The sequence below is a fragment of the Rattus norvegicus genome, unplaced genomic scaffold (assembly GCF_021556685.1).
Source record: "Rattus norvegicus strain SHRSP/BbbUtx unplaced genomic scaffold, alternate assembly SHRSP_T2T unassigned-0000185, whole genome shotgun sequence".
Classification (NCBI taxonomy): domain Eukaryota; kingdom Metazoa; phylum Chordata; class Mammalia; order Rodentia; family Muridae; genus Rattus; species Rattus norvegicus.
Genome location: NW_028238902.1, coordinates 1 through 10,000, shown reverse-complemented (window position 1 = coordinate 10,000; position 10,000 = coordinate 1). Strand labels below are relative to the sequence as shown.

The window sequence follows — 10,000 nt, the reverse complement described above, 5'->3', positions numbered from 1 at the left end:
TGTCTGAAGTATCCGGCGACGAGAGCCCTCGCACGGCTTTGGACTTTTTTTTTTTTTTAATAAAATCTATCTATCTATCTCTCTGTATCCATGTATATCTTTCTTTCTTCTGAGATTCTCGGAGGTCGACCAGTAGTCCCGACGGCACTTTGCCTTTGATGATCCCTCTCCAATTGTCCTAGGTCGACCAGATGTCCCTAACATATGGCGACGCGTACTTTACTTGATCCACCTGGTATTGACTTCTGGCTTTTTTTTTTCAATTTATTAATGATATATCTATAATATATTATATATCGACCAGTTGGAAAACGAGGTCGACTAGTTGTCCTATGCCTTACATACAAAGCAGTGACTGGTACTTGCAGTACTATGATTTTTTTGTCTTTGTTTCTTTCTCTTTTTTTTCGGAGCTGGGGGACCGAACCCAGGGCCTTGCGCTTGCTAGCTAGGCAAGCACTCTACCACTGACCGACTGAGCTAAATCCCCAACCCCAGTACTATGTTTCCGCCCCCCCCCTTTGGTTTACATTCAATCTCTCTCTCTCTCTCTCTCTCTCTCTCTCTCTCTCTCTCTCTCTCTCTCTCTCTCTCTCTCTCTGTGTGTGTGTGTGACAGGGGAGGGTCGGCCAGTTGTCCCTTCCATTATAAGCAAACTGAAGGTATCAATTGGTCAGCTGAATAGTTCTCTGCTTTCCATTGTTCTCACCATCTCTCCAGTCGTATTTTTTATAAATATTGAATATTAAATATATGTGTGGGGGGGGTGTGGTTGTGTGTGCATGAGTTCCTAGGTACGAACCTGAGGGAGGGAGGGAGGGAGGGAGGAGGGAAGGAAGGAAGGGAGGGAGGGAAGGAAGGTCGACCAGTCAGCCTCCTTTCTTTTTTTTTAAAGTTATTTCCTCTTCTTTTCCAGAATTATTTATTTTGTGTCTATGAGTACACTGTAACTATCTTCAGACACACCAGAAGAAGGCCTCATCCCATTACCGATGGTTGGGAGCCACCATGTGCTTGCTGGGGATTGAAAACTCAGGACCTCTGGAGGAGCGGCCAGGGCTCTTAACCGCTGAGACATCTCTCCAGCCCTCTTTTTCCAGTTTTAAATAAGCCTCGTTAGTTGAGCGATCTGGGGAGTTGCTTTTCTTTCCAATTTGTGTGTGTGGGGGGGGGGGCAGCAATGGATCCAGTATCCAATTCCCCTTTCTCTCGATAACATCTTATTACAGTAAGATGGCTCGATTTCATTTGCAATTACTTTCTTATTCTAGACGAAGGTTGATGAATAAATCTTCTTGTCGCTCCATGAAGGAGGGAATAAAATAATATTTGGCTAGGTCTATATTCCTTCATTTTTATTTCTCTTTGTTTCTTGTCCTTTCTTTAAAAGAAAGAGGTCAACAAATCGGTGTGTACCACCACCACCACCACCACCACCACCACCACCACCACCACCACCACCACCACCACCACCACCGAGTTGTAGGGATCCATTATGGGCCCCTGTCTGTCTGCCTGTCTGATTCATTCGTGTTTATTTAAACGTCCTCCAATGATGGTTGTGCAGTGAAAGAAATGCGTGCCCGAGCTCGAGCTCGTGCGCAAACACACACACACACACACACACACACACACACACACACACACACACACACACACCACACGGGGGGGGCAATGGGGGGTGAGGAGGAGGAGGAGGAGGAGGAGGAGGAGGAGGAGGAGGAGGAGGAGGAGGAGGAGGAAAGCTTGGGTTGGGTGGTTTGAGGATTTGAAGGTTTAGCCCTGCAATGTTCCTTACAACTTAAAAACTTTGTGACACACAAAGCGATATTCATTTTCTCCTTCTACTTTTCACTCTGTAGACCAAGATGGCAGACTATATCAGCCTTTGTGGAATGTGACCTTGTATTGCTTTGCCCTACTCTGCTCTGCTCTGCTCTGCTCTGCTCAACTTAACAGACGTGTTTTTGCTTTTGTTTATGATTTTTGCTTGCTTGCTCGCTCGCTCCCATGACTTGACTGTGGTTTCCCTTTCTATTACAGCACGGTGACCAGACTGCCTTGGGGTAATCAGAAAGGAGGCCAGAAGCAGTCTTTTTTCTGACGCACTGAGACTACATACCAGCAGATTTGGAGGAAAAGATATCCCTCTCTCCCTCCCTCCCTCCCTCCCTCCCTCCCTCCCTCCCTCCCTCCCTCCCTCCCTCCTTGACCCATTTTCCCTCTTTCCCGATACACTCAATAAATTTAAAGTAAATCAATGAATCAAGTCTCTAGTAATTTATTTGTTGGGATTTATTTGTTGGAAATTATCCCTCCACACCTTCGCCCCTCCCCCCACCACTCGAGGATGTCTCCCTCGGGGGGGGGGGCGGGGGGGTTGGGTGGACTCGTGTAGGCATACCTCTCCTCCCTTGGCTTTCCGGTCCACTTCGCTCCAGCATACCTAACTCTTTGGAAATGGTAATAGAGTTCATGACACACCCTCACAGAGAGAGGAAGAGTCCGATCGTTCACTGATTCGCTCTCAGCCAGCCTCGCCCTGACAGCTCAGGCATGTCTAAATCCGAATGTGGGCAATATTTACATGACTTGACTTGGTGCTTCTAACTTTTTCTCTCTCTTTTTTTTTTTCTTCTTTAGTATTTTTTTCTTTACCCTACAAACAGCACACTGCAGCTGTCTTCGGACACACAGCAGATCGATCCCATAACAGAGGGTTGTGAGCCACCATGGGAATAGAACTCAGGACCTCTGGAAGAACACAGTCAGAACTCTTAACTGCTGACTCCATTATTTCCGATTAATGTTTAATGTTTATTTTATTTTATTTTATTTTATTTTATTTTATTTTCGGAGCTGGGGACCGAACCCAGGGCCTTGTGCTTCCTAGGCAAGCGCTCTACCACTGAGCTAAATCCCCAACCCCAATGTTTAATGTTTAAATAAATAAACCTTGTAAAGAAATTAAGCATCTTAAAACCATAGGCATGTGCATCCCCTCCTCATTCGTTCATTCCCTCGCTCATTCATTCATTCATTCAGACAGACAGACAGACAGACAGACAGACAGACAGACAGACAGACAGACAGCAACCAAAGTCTAGCCTTTAACAAAGCAAGAAAGCATACCCTGCGGGACGCACAGATGAATTCCTGAGGCTTACCCTGCAGAGCTTACATGAGGCTTAGTAAAGGACTGACCTGTCAACAGCTACCTACATACGTTGAAAAGTCTACCTGGTATTGACGGATGATGACAAACTGTATGTGTGATACAAAACTGTATGTGTGGTTCCCCTTATAACTCATCTCGAAGAGCCCAGCTGTTGGGGCTCGTTCTTTTGGGGGGAAATGGAGGCTTTTCATCTTTCCCAAAGCTCCTCCTAGATCCTTTCTGTCCATCTGTCCATCCGTCCGTCCGTCCGTCTGTCCGTCCGTCCGTCCATCAAATTCTACCCTAGGCCTGCCCTTAGGTTGGTGGTCGTCCATTGAGTGCTAGTGACTTCTGACTTGTCTCTGTCTTCCCCTCTGAGAACTGTATTTAGATCTGATGCAGGCACGCAGGCAGGCAGGCAGGCAGGCAGGCAGGCAGGCAGGCAGGCAGGCAGGCAGGCCCTCCCTCGTTTTGAAACAGACAGACAGACAGACAGACAGACCAAAGGGTCAATGACTGACTGCACTTAAAGGGGCTGTTGACTCCTCTTTGGAGTTACCGCTGTTTAAAACTTGCTTGATAAAATAAAGTCATCGAATCCAAACTACGCAAAGGGGACACTATAACAAATTACGACTGCTTGTGTATATAGAAAACAGGGTTTTTTCTTTCCCTTATTCCATTATGTATGTTTGCTTTTCTTCAAGAATAAAACCGGCTAGGTGGTGCCTCGGAGACTTTATTTTTTTTTCCCCCCAGGAGTCCCTTCGGGCCCTGCCAGCGGGAGCCTGGACCTCTGAGGCCAGAGAGGGTGTGCTGTATCCCCGGCTCGCTCCCTCCCTCCTGGGATCAATCTAAAAAATGGACAGTTTTGGACACAAGCTTAAGTAATGTTCAGCTCATTCATGCAAGAGAGGTGTAGGAAGGACAACACCCCCACCCCCACCCCCACCCCCACCCCTACCCCCACCCGACCAAATAATACCCTAACCAATAAAAACTAGCTCCTTACTCCTCCGCCTGAGGATTTCTGCGGTCTCATGGTTTGTTCTTGGTTGTTGTTGTTGTTGTTGTTGTTGTTTTGTTTTGTTTTGTTTTGTTTTGTGTTTTTCAGACTTTAAGACAAATGTAGGGGTTGGGGATTTAGCTCAGTGGTAGACCGCTTGCCTAGGAAGCACAAGGCCCCGGGTTCGGTCCTCAGCTCCGAAGAAAAAGGAAGAAAAAAACAAAAACAATAAGACAAATGCTTGTTGTGATTCTCATTTCATTTCAAGGCTGCTATTCTCTAAATCAGAAGGACTCCCTTACAATTCTTCATGGGTAAACTTGCTTTACATCCCTGACATCAACAACAAAAAGAATTCAGAAAGTGGTGATGGACCAATCTGTTTGGGTGTTTCTTGCCTGCTTGACCTTGACTCGCACAAGAGAGCATAGAGAATAAAATAAAGTAGGTGGATGGAGAGATGGCACCGTCGTTAAGAGCACTGATTGCTCTTACAGCGGTCCTGAGTTCAATACCCAGCCAACACATGGCGGCTTGCAACCATCTGTAATTGTCAATCATGCCCTCTTCTGGGGTGTCTGAAGACACCTACAGGGTACTCGAATAGACATAAAACAAACAAACAAACAAACAAACAAACAAATCTTTAACAATTAAAAACAAAAAGAATAAAATAAAGCGAAGGACCCGCCTTGGAGACCTGCCCGGTATTGCTCCAGAGTCTACTTTTTAAAACACAGAGATAGGGGTTGGGGTTTTAGCTCAGTGGTAGAGTCCTTGCCTAGCAAGCTCAAGGACCTGGGTTCAGTCCTCAGCTCTGGGGGAAGAAAAAAAATACACACACACACACACACACACACACACACACACACACACACACACACACATATAGATAGATAGATAGAGAGAGAGAGAGAGAGAGAGAGAGAGAGAGAGTTTGACAGCAATAAAAAACAAAACAAAACCACTTTAAAATACAGAGATGTAAGGATACTCAGAGGGCTCAGAGGAAGCAACCAAGTGTTTGTTATATGGGTGCCAACAATATGGTTCATCTCTTCTTCTCTTCCACGTGGCATGGTGGCCAAGGTGGTGGGGAAACCACACAGTGAAAGGAATTGAACTACAGCACACAAGCAAGTCTCCCTCCCAGACATGAATAAAACTGAAATTAGGCTAAATGTACAATGAAAGGAAGCCAGGTGTTCGTGCATGTCTTTATTTCCATCATTCAAGAGGCAGAGGTGTTTAGAACTGTGTCTCTGTGAGATAGAGGAAGGCAGGCAGGCAGGCAGGCAGGCAGGCAGGCAGGCAGGCAGGCAGGCAGGCAGGCCTGATCTAGGTACTGATTTCCAGGTCTATGTGCAGACACCCCTGACTCAAATAAAGGAGTGAAAAGGAAAAAAAAAATACAATTCACCTGGAAGGGTCAGCCAGCCATCAGATGCAGTGAACTAGAAAATTGGGATTCTCAACTGAGGCCTGTTCCCTCCCTCCCTCCCTCCCTCCCTCCCTCCCTCCCTCCCTCCCTCCCTCCCTCCCTTCCTTCCTTCCTTCCTGGCTTACAGACAGCCAGGTCCAAGCCCAAAAGAGTCCAGCAAGGAGCTTAGAGACTATGAGAGAGTGCACAGGTGTTCTAGGGAGGAATCAGCTCACCACCCAGCATCCCCATTTGGGTTCTTGTGCAATCGACACAGGGAGATTGACAATCTGGAATTTAGTGAGAAATCAAACAAGGGACACAGAATGCAAAATATTTATTTACACAGCAAGTGGGTCAGTTGGATTAGCAAGCTAGGACACCCACCCCCGACCCCATCCCAGCCCCCTACCACTGCCGGGTCTCCCTTCCTTGTTATCCCTTTCTCATGCCTCCCTCAATATGGGCACACAGGACCAGGAACATGTTTCTCTCAAAAACGCGTTTTCTGCTGTGAACTCAGTCTGGCAGAGAGTGAGTGGGTGAAGGATCCCTAAAGACCAGAGGGTTTATTAGAGGAAGGCTACCTCACAGTGTTCTTCACACCAGGAACAACAACAACAACAACAACAACAACAACAACAACAACAACAGCAGCAGCAACAGCAACAGCAACAGCAACAGCAACAGCAACAGCAACAGCAACAGCAACAATGAATCAACAAATGGTGGACAGGAGATGAGCAGGGATGCTGGGGGGATGGGAGGGAGGGTAGGGCTGGTGAATCTGCACCTCCCTGAAGGTCTGCCTGTGAAATACTGGTTGATATATGCCTAGTTGAGGACAATATTCCCCTCTCCTGTGGTTTTCAATGGGAGATGACTTCATTGCCAGAGACTATGGAATTGTTTCCATTTTCCCCTTCAAGAACTGTGTTTAGATCTGTTACAGACAGGCTCTGGGTTTTGAAACAAACAAACAAACAAACACACACACACACACACACACACACACACACACACAACGAGAGAGAGAGAGAGAGAGAGAGAGAGAGAGAGAGAGAATAGAGAAAAACAGAGACAGACACAAGAGAATTTGATCTCTCTCTCTCTCTCTCTCTCTCTCTCTCTCTCTCTCTCTCTCTCTCTCTTTCTCTCCCCCTCCCCCTTCCCCTAGTTTCTCAGACTGGGTTTCTCTGTATTCGTCTGTAGGGCGGGAAGGACTGAAACTCTCAGATTCACCTTTCTCTGCCTCCCTAGTGCTGCTTTGATGGTAGTTTGGGGAGATTGGGATAGGAAGTAAAAAAGCTTGAGTGCTGATATCAAAGCCTCCCCTCCCCCCCACATGCATGCATGCACACACACACACACACACACACACACCCCTACCTGTCTCCTTCACACAGTTATTAAAAACTTTTTAACTGTGATCTAGAAAGTGTCTAGATCATAGCTTCAGAGTCAGCACATCCTCTCCATACAGAAGACACTGACTGACTGACTGACTGACTGACTGACTGACTGACTGACGGACGGACGGACACACACACACACACACACACACACACACACACACACACACACAAATACATATTTATATATTTAAAATGATGCTTAAAAAAAACCCGTCTTCCTCTATAACGGAGGTTTAAAGGGAATCTGGCTGACAGCACGTTTTTGTGGTGTTTTAATTCCTTTTTTTTTTTTTAACCAAATAGGAGGGAGATCTGTTGTCCCTTTTATTAAAAGCCAAAGTATTAAGTGGCGAGCCGATGTTTCAACTTTCACCATTCTGTTCCTTTCACCAAAAAGAGGGGGTTCTTTGGCTTTTCCTTTCCTTTTTGAAACAAAACGAAAGGAGGAGCTCGACCAGTTGGCCTAGCTTCCCTGTTCCTTTTCCCTCTTCCATGGTATGCTCGATGAAATAAAGTAAACAAATGAAGTTTCTAGTTATGTATTTGTTTGGGAGACCCGAACTATCTCTCAAGAGAGAGTTGCGGGTGTTGGGGATTTAGCTCAGTGGTAGAGCGCTTGCCTAGCAAGCGCAAGGCCCTGGGTTCGGTCCCCAGCTACGGAAAAAGAAAAAAAAAAGAAAAAAAAAAGAAAGAAAGAAAGAAAGAAAGAAAGAAAGAGAGAAAAGAAAAAAAGAAAAGGAAAAAAAAAAGAGAGAGTTGCATCTCCCCGCCGCCCCCCCCCCCACACAAGGCCTCCTCCCTGTATGTGGGGGGAGGGGGAGGGGTGGACAGGAGCTAGCTGAGAGGGGGTGGGGTGGGGCGGGGCTGGAGAATATGCAGGTCCCTGAAGGTCAGTCGGGGAAGTACTGCTGCTGCCCTAGCACGCTTCAGTGCCTCTTTAGAGTTTAGAGTTTTCTAAAGTTTTCTGCCTGAAATCAGCGAGTGATGATTTCACTGTGAAATGATGTCTGATCATCGCTCTCGCTGTCCTGTCAGGGCTCCGGCTCCTGGCAAAAGTCTGACTGAAGGAAACCTTAGTTAGACTCACACCCAGCTGTTTGGAAATGGTAATGGAGTTGATAGCACACCCTGGGGGAAAGAGGCAGACTCCCTTTTTGCTCACTCTCAATTCCCAGCCTCGCCCTGCCAGCTCGGGGATTTCTAAGTAAGGGTGAATCTGGACCATATATGTACAGGGTTTGGCGTTTCTGATTCATGTTTAATGTTTAGTTAAATAAAGCTTGTCAAGGGCTGGAGAGATGGCTCCGAGGTTAAGAGCACTCACCGCTCTGCTCTTCCAGAGGTCCTGAGTTCGATTCCACAGAAACCACATGGTGGCTCACAACCCTCTGCAAAGGGATATCCCATGCACTCTACTGCCCTGTGTATGTGAAAAGGGCTTTAGTGTACTCAATGTAAGTGAAAATAAATAAGTAAACCTTTAAAAGAATGAAACAAAATGAAGCTTGCAAAGAAATTGAGCATCTTAAAATGCCAGGCACGTTTATCCGCTCCTTTTATTTTATTTCGTGTGTGGATCACATAACCACAGAGGTGGTTCCCCTTTCCTTAACCTCGACAGCCCAACTGGGACAGAAGTGCAAACTATCATCTACCTATCTGGGAGTGGAGTGGTTGGATACAGGGAGATGGAGCATTTGCAGTTAGTAAAGTTCTGATGTCGGTTTTTATTTCCTTTCATTTTTGGATAGATATCGGGAGCCTTTTTTTTTTTAAGTTCAAATTTTGTTTTCTGTGCAACATTCTGATCATAGTTTCCCATCGCAAAGCTCTTTCCAGATCCTTCCTCCCCATCCACCACCCCGTACTAACCCAGGCCTGCCTTTAGATGTGGTTGATGCATACCCAGGTGAGTCTCCATTGGAGAAAGGACGATATTCCCATCTCCTATGACTGTCAATGGCCGATGACCTAAATGCCAGTGACTTCGGACTTGACTCCATTTTCCCCTCTGAGAACTGGGTTTGGATCTGTTGAACGCAGGCAGGCCCTCGGTTTTGAAACAAACAAACAAACAAACAAACAAACAAACAAGCAAACACACCAAAAAATATTTAAAGCAGGCAACAACTGCCTGCACGCCAAGAGACTGTTGACTCCTCTTTGGAGATAGTACGATGTGAAACTTGCTTAATACAGTAGAGTCCACACAACACAAAGGGAACACTTTAACAAATTATGAAGGAGAGAGGGGGGGGGTATGTTTATCTACCTCCTCTTGTTTCTCAGACTAGAGATTTCATCTTCCTCTGTCTCTCGAGTGCTGGTGGCTTTGCTGCTGGTTTGGGGGGGGGGGTTGGGATAGGGATAGGAAGAGAAAAGGCTTGAGTGCTGATTTTAAAGCTCTCTCTCTCTCTAAAGCTCTCTCTCTCTAAAGCTCTCTCTCTCTCTCCCCCCCTCCTTCTCTCTCTCTTTACACACACACACACACACACACACACACACACACACACACACACACACACACACACACACTGGAGAGGAAGACAGGAAGACCTATCTAGATGCAACGTGAAGAAGGCCTATGTCAGATGAGTTAATGGCTAGGGAACTGTTAGCTGGCTAGTCTGCCATTTTGTTGCAGTTGCTAGTATTATAAGGACACTTTCTCATTGGTTGTTTCTGCTGTTGCTGCCAGAATTCATTACATATTCTGTTAGGCTCTTCTGTGTGATAACACACTCAGAAACCGAACACTGTAGGAGTCAGTCTAACTGCTTTCTTTGTTGTCTAGTTACCCGCAATAATCTTGGACCTGAACTGAACACCCAGCAGCACTTCCCGCACCCACCCATGTATAAGCTTTTATAACCTGGACCACCAACACTAGAGCGACAGGGCAGACAGAGACTATTTGGAACCGGACTTCCATTTTGAGTTTTTGTTTGTGTTCTTGTTTTTTTCTCCTGTCCTGTCCTGTCCTGTCCTGTCCTGTCCTGTCC

At 46.2% G+C, this 10,000-nt stretch overlaps 1 long non-coding RNA gene across 1 annotated transcript in view; it reads left to right on the top strand.

The window, feature by feature from the left end:
• LOC147997336 (uncharacterized) overlaps positions 1 to 2,127 on the top strand; it is an 18,155-nt gene extending 16,028 nt beyond the window's left edge. The window contains exons 2-3 of the long non-coding RNA XR_015647968.1: positions 917 to 1,136; positions 2,044 to 2,127. This is a non-coding gene — a long non-coding RNA (uncharacterized LOC147997336). The remainder of the gene's footprint in view (positions 1 to 916; positions 1,137 to 2,043) is intronic.
• The last annotated feature ends 7,873 nt before the right edge of the window (positions 2,128 to 10,000 follow it).